This window comes from Vulpes lagopus, chromosome 11, assembly GCF_018345385.1.
Source record: "Vulpes lagopus strain Blue_001 chromosome 11, ASM1834538v1, whole genome shotgun sequence".
NCBI lineage: Eukaryota > Metazoa > Chordata > Mammalia > Carnivora > Canidae > Vulpes > Vulpes lagopus.
This window is the reverse complement of record NC_054834.1, coordinates 69,377,708-69,387,841: the sequence shown is the minus strand read 5'-3', so window position 1 is coordinate 69,387,841 and position 10,134 is coordinate 69,377,708.

Below are 10,134 nucleotides of genomic sequence, written 5' to 3'. Positions count from 1 at the left end.
CTAACACAGCACTAGCCCTCGAAGAGGGTCTGACCCTTCTTGGAGGTTTGGCCTGCTTATTCCTAGGGACACTTCCCTAGTTCCAAGCTGCTGGTAGCCCAAACCAGGAACACAGGCCAGACCTATGTGTGTGTGTGTGCATATGAGCACACATACACCGGATTGTGCACACGCATGCAGGATGTGCATGTTTCAGGAGGCTGGAAGAGATGAGAAAGCAGGAGATGGGGAAAGCTGAGGGGCTCAGCTGGCTCCTCTCTGGGGGGGCTGTGGGAGGAGGCAGGGTCCTTGAATCCAGCATCCCTAGGAGCCCTCAAGAGGCCGAAAACTAGAAGCACAGGGCTGTTGCTAAAGCAAGGCTATTTTTAGCTCAAGAACATCTATTTATAACTCTGGCAGCCCCTTGGAGTCCATAAAACTGGGGACTGGAAGAAAGCTGATGGCTGTCTCAAGCAGCCCACGGTGCCTCCTGCTCCCTAAGGAGGCAGGGTGATGGCACCTCTCCCAGGATGACCCACTGGGGCTCATAAGGACAAAGGACCCAGGGGGGTGGGAGGATGCCAGCTACCAAGTCGACCAGGCTCCTGGAGGTCAACTGGCCCAAGGGCTGAACAGAGCAAGTAGCCAGGCACACCTGGGCACTGTGGGCTGGCTTCCACCTGCTCTGGACCACATGGTCTGGTGCCTGCCGCAAGGGGTCTTCTGCAAACATCCTGCCTGCTTCTGCCTCTCACTCCTCTGCCCTCCTTGGTCAAGAGCTTTAGGGTCTTGATGGGTCAAGCATTGTCGGTAAAGGGTTGCTCTGTGTTGGTCTCGCCTGCGGGGAATGATGCTATCGACTGGGGATGCCCGAAGCCCCCACCAGGGCCTGTACCACCGCTGGTGGGCACTACAGGCATTTCCCCATGGGAGCCGGTGTCATGGCAGGACCGGTGCTGGTGGTCCATCCTACATTACAGGACACACTTTAGCACCAGCCATCAGGGAACTTGGAGGAAACTTTACTGCTCATGGCTCCTGGAGGGGACAGCAAGGTCGCAGATAGAGAGGGAGGGTGCATGGACCTTGGTCTCTGACTTTTGGGGGTTGGGGGTGGGGGCTGGTTTTTCTAGAGTGGTTGGTTATCAAGTCACTGAGGACTTTCTAGAACAGAATTGCCTGGGTGGGGCAGCCTGGCTCTTTATCTAGTCCAGTAGCTGGCAATGTGTTTATTTGAGATGGATGTCTTTGAAGTGAATGTCTCAGCAATCAAAAGCTTAATGTCATGCAGTTACATTAAGAATCAAAAAAGCTAATCCTCAGGTACTTATACTCCAGGGCTGGCTGGCTGGCTGGCTGGCTGGGTATAAGGGGTTGATAGATGGGGGTTTAGGGAGTGGCTGTGTGAATAGTGGTATATGGATGGGTGGGTGAGATGGGTGGATGGATGGGTAGATGGTTGAGTGTGTAGATGTGTGGATAGACGAGTAAATGGGAGGCTGGCTGGGTGGTTAGTGGTCGGATGGGTAGATAGGTTGGTGGACAGGAGATTGATGGATGGGTAAATGGGAGGAAGGCAGGGAGGGAGGGAGAAAAAGAAGATGGATAAGTGTAACATATTACAGGGTGCACTTCTGCTGGTCTACCTTACGTTGAAGCTGTGTGCCTGCCTCCATTCTACCACTGGTCTGTATACAGACACCTAGTCCCTGCTTAGAGAAGATGGTCAGTAAATGTTCAATGTATAAAGCACAGGCTCAGAGCTGGGCACCACTGCAGAGACCCAGTTCAATCCTCTCCAGGACCCAAGGAGGTGCTAAAAGAGTGACAACAGGCCCAAAATGGAGTCACCTGTGCTAAGCCCCCCACCAGCAAGCCAAGACTAATCACCTAATCTAACTGCAGTTCCAGCCTCTCCCAGAGGTGGACTCAGTCTGGAATTTCCTGGTCAGCACCAGTGAGGTCATCTGCTGGATAAGATCCCTGCCTTCCCTAAGGGAAGGTGACCTTCCTGAAACAATCCACTCTTTTAGCTTCCTTGTCCCCTCCCCCACTTCTGCCTATATAAACCTTTCATTCTGTACCACTCCCCAGAGCTTCTTTCTACCTGCTAGGTGGGATATTGCCCAGTTCACAAATCTTTAAATAAAGCCAATTAAATTTTCAAATTTTTTTCAGTTGAATTTTGTTTTTTAACAAGAGGAACTGACTTTCCAACATCCCTCAGAGTCAGGGCAGAGTTGGGGTGGGCTCAATGCCTGACTCTGGGCTCTGCTCATCCCAGCTGAGCAGTCTGCGGAGGTATCATGGAATGGGCCAGCCACAGTGACCCCTCAGGCCCCTTCCAGCTCCAACCTAAAGGGGCTTAGCAGGGGAAGCATGAAGCCGCTGGCTCTCAGGAAGGCTTGGGGTGAGGGGGTTGGCCTCTGAAAACCAGGTTGGATTTGGAGAACTGGGACATATGTAGAGAGGGGACACTGTACCAGGGCCACAGAGAAAGGGTGGAGGTGGGGCTGAACACCTCGGGGCCAGGCAGAAGCTGATGACCTCTGCAAGGTGAGGTCCAGTGACAGGGGGAGTGCACAGCTCTGAAAGGCAGGGATGGGGCAAGGGGTTCCTCTGTTCTGCCAAAAAGTAGTCCTTCCTGAGGAGCCATGGAGCCTCCAAGGATCTGAAAAAAAAAATGCAAACTGGCAGTTCAGTGTCCCATTCTCCAGAAAGGGGCACAGGGTTGGCTGGGTCCTGGGCATATAGGCTGATTGCCAGCAGAGTGTCACAGAGGTGCCTTGTGCAGATGGCATGAGCCCTCTGGAAAGGAACCTTTCTCTCCCGGGGAAGAGGGCTCCTTGAGCCAACCCCCCAGGGTAGTCTCATCCTTTTGTCAGGGGGCAGGGGTCTAGGCTGGCAAGGCTGCCCTGGGGTCTGTTCCTGGCCATTGTGGGGTCCCTAGACATAGGGTCATCTCTGAATGAGTGGCTAGGCCCTGAAGATGGTGCTGTTAGCTTAATGAAGGTGAGGGGAAGGGAACGGTTCCTCCTCCACTCCCCAGGATAAAACCAGAGCTAATGTTGGTCAGGCAGGAAGGCACCAGGCTGAGATGTGGGGGTCAGTGCCCAGACCTCTGAGGAGTTCTTGGTGGGCTGGGGGAAGAACTGCTCCCTCTCTCAAATACACATAGGCCACAGGGCAGGGTGATGCCAGGGGTAGATCTTTGCCAAGCAGGCAGGTGCCTGGGGAGCCCCTCCAGCCTTTCAAAGCTGAGCAAACCTTCCAACAACCCAGTTCCTGGTTCCTAGGGAACACCAGGAGAGGGGCTGGGAGTGGGGTGGTCTCAGGAGAGTAAGGGGTGGGTGGAGAGGGGCTCCCTGAAGTCAGATGGATAGAGCCAGAGCAGATTGGGATTTGGGTGAGGGACCTTCATTCTAGAGGAAAAGAGGCAGAGGCCACCATGTGCAGCCCTCCTTAGCCGGGTGGAAGCCTTCTCCCCAGCTCTTTGCAAATAGCAATGAGGAGACCAGAGCAGCAAAGGCCCTTTCTCATGGCAGCCCAGCAGGGACAGTTCTGGGAGCAGAGGGAAAGCTGCCCCTTCCTTTCTATACACACCCGCGCCAGCCGGCTCCCCAGTCTTAAATTAGGGGGCTTCCTCCGCTGACCCCCATCCTGTGCTCTCGGGGCCTCTGCTGCATCTGAGCCCCAGGCAATTGGCGATCTGCTGGACAGCCAGCCGAGCACCAGCACACACACCTGGTCACCCGGGACCCAGCAGGCCAGGTAGCTGACCCAGCGGGGATGCTGGCACCCTTGGCATAGGGCCTGAGAAGCCAGACTCAGCCTGACGCAATTGGCGGACCTTCCTATAAATAGTCAAGGAGAGCTCGAAATAGAAGTGGGAGAAGAGGAGGGGGAGGGGCTGGACTCCTGGAGCGGTGGCCGGAGAGAGCGCCCCACCCCTGCCCCCACCTCCCCCCGTCGGCTAACGGGGTGTTTGCACAAAGAAACAGCCGCAGAGGAAGGGTGAAGTCAGAACCTTACCGGCCTGGTGCCGGCGGTTGGGGCGGCAGAGTGACTGAGCCAGGGGGCTGTCCCCTGACAGAGAAGGGTGGGGACTTGAGCCTGACCCTGCTCCCCGCCTGTGTCCCAGGTGGCAGAGTGGCCTCCTCTTGGTGCCCAGCAGGGATGAGATTCCGTGCCTCTCCTTCCTCACCCCTTCCGACTTTAGCCCCTGGCACAGGAGCCAATTCCAACATCCCTCACACACAACTCCCGGGCTGGGCAGAAAGCCCGCCCCCCCCCCCCCCCCCAGGCAAAGCCCCACAGGACGGTCCTCTAGGCTTAGAGGCCCTGGGACTTCCCAAAGACAGGCTGCAGCTGATGGGATGGCCCTGAGCAGAGGGGGAAGCTTTTCTCTCTTCCACCTATTTATCTGGGGGTCTGGGGGCTTAGTCCAGGCTGGACAGGGCTGAGTCCCCACAGGCAGGGTCGGGGGTGGCAGAGGTGCAAGCCCAGGGCCTCCTCCCTGCACCCCTCACCCCTCCCCATGATTTCCTTCTGGGTTCCCACCGGGGGACACTCCCCGCAGGCACCCGCCCCTCTCTGCTCCTGATCTGTCAGTGGTCAGCTTTGGGGACAGATGGGCAGGCTGGCGTCCTGGCGGCGGGCTTTAGGGGGTGTTGTGGACGCAGCTGCTAAGCCCCTCCCCGCGAGTCAGCCCTAACCGGAACCGCAGCACGGCAGGGGCCCGGCCCGAGGGCGGAGTGCGGGAGGGTCGCTCGGCCCCCACCTCTCCTGGCAGGTGGTTGGCTGCCCCGCCCTCCCCGGACCCGAGGCCCCAGCTGCAGCTGGAGGCGGCCTCTCCGTCCGCGGGGCAGGGGTGCGGTCCGCGGGCGCGGGCGGGGCCCCGCGAGGGGCGGGGACGTCGGGGCAGGTACGGGGGCACCCCGGGCCCCGGAGCCCGGGCGGGAGCCGCCGGCCTCTGCGCTTCCCAAGAAGCACCCCCGCCGCGCTCCGATCCCAGAGGCCAGCCCCGGGCTCCAAGGGTCGGGAGGTCGGGCGCGGTGGGTGCGCCCGCGGCTCGCGATGAGCTCACGCCGGGAAGGGCCGCGCCCGCCCCCGGACGCCCGCCTGCCCGCCCGCCTGCCCGCCCGCCTGCCCGCCCGCCGCGGCGCCCTTCATCCTCTGAGCGCCGCGCCAGCGCTCCCGGGCGCCCTCCCCGCCGCGCGCCCCCGCCCGGCCCGGAGCGGAGGGCGGCAGCGCTGACACCGGCTCCGCGGCTGAGCCCGAGGCCGTCGCGCCGGTAGCCCGCGCCCCCCCTCCCCGTCCTGGCCCCGGGGGGCCGCAGAGCCGCCGGGCAGGGCGGGCCGGGCAGGGCGGGGGCGCGTTCCTTTGGGCCTCGGGCTCCCCTCTGGCCCCGTCGGCCACCCAGCCCCAGCCCCGGGAGCCACCAGGCCCACAGCAGCCCGGCAGCGCCATCTGCTGCCCGCGCCCGCCGAGGGGCAGCCAGTTGGAGGCGGAGTAGCCCCAGCCCTGGCGGGGCCCCCCCTGGCGGGGCGCGTTGGGGTGTCCCGCGGTCCTGAGCCCCATGGCTCCCACCTGCCCCTCTCTGAGGCCTTCCCCTTGGCCCTTCGGAGGCCTCAATTGCCCGAGACCGGCCTCCAGGCCCCACAGGAAGGTCAGCCACACCCAGGGCTTCGGGACGCTGCAGACCCAGGTCTATCTCCAGACTGCATCCTTGACCTTCAGACCCGGAAATCCCATACTGCTGGGTGCCATCTACAGTCTAGCTGATCTCAACACCTCTCACTGTTATCTCAGCTCCACACCTTCACTGCCCCTTTCACTGTCCCTTTCACCCCTGCAGCCCTAGTAAGCAGTACTGGCTACTGTTCTCGAGCCCTCCCCTCCCCTCTCATCTGGATGCTTCCTCTGCTTCACCCCCACCCCCTATTCTGGAGGACCTGTCGACAAAGCACCCTCTTTTTCTCTTCCTGGCCCCAGCAGCTCCACCCAGGAACTCCCTGCCATCTGTGAAGGGGCAGTGCAACTGGGAGAGAATATCCCTGGCTTACTTTCCTGCTCCCACCTTTTGTGAATTTTTTTCAATTTACTCACTACTGTAGCACGCTGGTGCTGGGGATCCACACAACATAGATCCCTCATCCCCAAAGTTCCCCTGGCCCCCCAGTACAATGGAAGATGAGTGGTGGAGGCCATGTGACATGCCACCACGGTGACATCAGTGGCTTCTGTGACAGGGTATGTGCAAGAAATGCTGCTACTTGAAGGAAGTAGTGCCTGGAGGAAAGGGGCTTTTGACAGAGGCCTTGAGGGATGAGTAGGAGTTCTCTAAAAGGAAGGGCATTGCAGATAGAAGGAACAGCATATGCAAGTCCTGTAATGTGAGAGAATCTACTAGTTCAGGCCACATAACTCATTTATTGACCAGGCATCTACCCTGGGCCCATGTGCTCCTTAGAGTACAGAGTGGGGTTAGTGCAGGGAGAAGGATGGGGCTGGGTAGCCCCTGAGGATTGTATTCTGTCCTGAGGGTAAACAGAGCAGACTGGGCCAACACCTCAGAAAGAGTTGCTGGGGGCTGGCTGCCGGGTGTGAGGGTAGAGGGAGGGGAGACTCATGGTTCTCCTACTGGATGGAGGTGGTGGGAGGGGTGGTGAGCACATGCCAAGGGGCAATTCCTAACCCAGTTGGTCAGTGACTTCCTGCCCCGAGATATGGTGACCCTGGGGCTTGGGTCCTCAAGGAGCATCCTGCAGGGTCTCCACCTGCTGCCTGCCAGGTACTCTCTACACCTTCTACACGGTAGGGGGGGGGGGCAGCAGAGGGCCTCACCTTCATCGGAAAGGATGGTTCTGAGGGTTGTGGGTAGGGCTATGAGGCGCTAGATGGGGTGGGGAGGAGCGCTGGTACTACCTACCAGGCACTGGGACACAGGGTCCTGGGTTGGTGGGGGAAATCCCGCCAGTCTTGTTTCCTCCTTCTGCTGGGGCTCCTCTGCACCGGGTTCTCCAGTCCCACCCCTCCAAGCCAGCTCTGGCTGCTGAGAGAGGACCCTGCTGGGGTCAGGGCACCCCCATCCCCTGAAGGCAGGGTGGAGGCAGGACCCACAGGGAGGCAGGATTTCCCCCAGGAGGAGAGGCAGGTGGGTGGGACCCCCTGGTCCCCCTCCCTGGAAGCCAGGCAGATCCCTAGAAGGCAGGCAGGAGCCAGCACTCCTGGGAGGTGGGGCGGGGCTAGGAACCCCGGGGCAGGGCCGAGGCAGGAAGCTGGGCCTGGTAGGGCACCTGGTGCGCCCCACCACCCTCTGCAGGCTCACACCTTCCCACCTTCCTGATTCCCCTTTCTGTGCTCAGGTCTAGAATGGGGGTCCCAGAGCCAGGGCAAGGCTAGAGTGAGGCAGGAGAGGCAGCTAGGCGGTCACCGCGACCCAGAGAGTGAGCGCCTCCTCACTTTTTGGCCCTGCCTGAGCCTCCCTTGTGGATCCCCCGGGGTTCCAGCACCGAGCTGGGGGCCAGGGTGTCCTTTCACTAGCATGTGGTCATTGACACTGCCCGGGGCAGCTCCTGCTGGGATTGACCAGCGCTGGGAGGAGCTGGAAACCTTGAGCAAATGCTCACATGCTCATCTTTTTTCAAAAAATTGAGAGAGCAGGGCCTGGGGTCCTAGGCAGCAATGGTCAGAGGGAGATCACCTTGGTCTTGGAGGCCCTTTGCTAATGAGACATGTGAAAACTTATATGGAAGTACACACCTTCATGAAGTCATTTTTCTTTTTCTTTTTTTTTTTTTAAGATTTTATTTATTTATTTATTTGACAGTGACTACAGGCAGGTGGGGTGTCAGTTGGTGGAAGGGGGAGAAGCAGGCTCCCTGCTGAACGGGCAGCTGGATGTGGACCTCAATCCCAAGACTCTAAGATCATGACCTGAGCTGAAGGCCAATGCTTCACTGACTGAACACCCCAGATGCCCCCATGAAGTCATTTCTTGCTGACGTGGGCTGGATGGCAGAGCAAATAATAAAATGCAAAACATCCTCTTCTGTGGGAGAGAAGCTAGCCCCACATTCAGGGCCATTGAGTTATGGGACGGACTTCCCGCAATTTCTCTTTTGCCTCGGAGGGTCCAGGGAGAGGGTGTTCCTCTGGGCAGTGAAGGCCCAGAGGTAATGGAGGTTAAAAATGCCATTGAAAATCCCAAGTAGAGAGTCAAGTGAGTGGAACCCCAAGAGGCTGAGAACAGAAGGGAAGATCCAAAGTCTGCATTGGTGATTCATTCCTAAGAAAGAAGCTCGACTACCACCTTGGAAGCCAGTGTTTCCTCAGTGACAAGTCCCATGTGGATCAATGTAAGTCTTTGGGGAATTACTGAGTCCATCTATATCCCAGGGAAAGTGTGTCATGTGTTGTGGGTCATGTCAAAGGAACCACCCCTGGCATGGGTTGAATTGGGTACCCCAAGAGGATATGTGGGAGTCCTAAAGTACTGTGAAAGTCACCTTATTTGGAAATGGGGTCTTTGCAGAGGTAACCAAGGTAGGCGGGGGTCATAAGGGTGGGCCTTTATCCAACAACTGGTGTCCTGGTGTCCGTATACAGTTTGGACGCAGACACAGAACCCATACATGGAGAAGGCAGTGTGAAGGGGGAAGCAGAGACCACAGTGAGTGAGGTGCCTCCAAGCCAAGGAACACCAGCCATCCCCAAAGAAGCAAGTAAGAGCCCCCTGGATGTGCTGACACCTCAGTGCAGACTTCCGGCCCCCAGGACTGCAGAGGAAGACATTTCTGTGGTTTTCAGCCACCTGGTTTCTGGTCATTTGTCACAGCAGCCCTAGGGGACTGAGACAGCCTCCCACCCAAATCCCAGTTTGGTTTGTCTAAAGGTTAAGGCTGCGCACACACCAGGCCTGAGGTGACGGCCAGGTCACTTGGGTCCGGGGGTTTTGGGGCACAGCCTCTGAACTTTGGCGTGACAATGAGCCTTCAGATGGGAGGAAGCATGATAAGTCATTAATGTGAAACATCCTACTCTTCTTCAGACACCAGCCACCATCAGGTAAGTAAGCAAGGTGGGTTTCTGGAGCAGAGGCATCGCTTGTCCCTGGTTCTCAGGGGACCTCCATTGGCCAGAGCTTTGAGCAGTCATCCGCATGCTCCAGGGAGGGACGCTTGGAGGAGGAAGGAGCACCTGGTATGCCAGGTGTGACGTGGGTGGGAGACAGTGAGGGTGGTGACCAACCTAGGAGCTGATGCACCTGCCTTCTGGGCCTTCCAGGACACGCCCTGCACCAGCTTGCTGAGCCACACCTATAAGACAGGGAGCTGAGGGCCCCTACCTGCAGGCTGCACATACAGCAGGAGACTGAAGTGACCCCAGGTGGTATGGATGTCTGGGCCCTGGCCCTAGCTGCCCCATGGACACCAGTCACCACTGAGGCCAAATGCACCACAGAGGGGCTTCCTGCTCTCTGCAGGGAAAGGAGCCGAAGCCTGGAGGTCTCCAGAGGGGCATCTGGTGCTTTGGAGGAGCCACTCCACAGGTTGCTCCCATGGGGGGCCCCATCCACTGTTTCTCAAGACCCAGGGAGGAGTGCCCCACTGGGAAGTGGGACAGAGTGGGAAGATGGTGGGCTTGGGAGCAGAGGGCTCTGGCATCCCACCGCCTGCAGCTTGCTGAGGGACTTTTGGCAGTCTCTGACCCTCTGAGAGCCTCAGGGTCCTGCTGACAGTCGCTCCCCAAATGGTGTGAAGTGTGAGCCACTGAGCGTGCACAAGGCAGCTGGCCCACGACAGGTCTGTGGGAGGGCACCTATGGTGTTAGCCAAAGTCTCAGAAGACCCGATGCTCCAGGAGGGATGGAGGGGCCGCCAACCCTGAAGCTCCCCTGGGACAGGCTTCCCACAGCACACTGCCAGGCTTCTCCGACAATGACACGCTGACCCTGGGTGGGGGTGGGTAGGGATGGAACAGGCTGTCTGAGCACTGCCCTGGCTCACCTTCAGCCTCACCTGGGACTGTACCCAGCACAGGGACTGGCTCAGAGGAGACAGGCATACTTTGTTCTCCAGCCTCCAGGGTGCAGAACAGGTGTCATGAGGACTGCCCTGTGCCCAGGGAAGGATGCTCAGCACTGACCCACTCT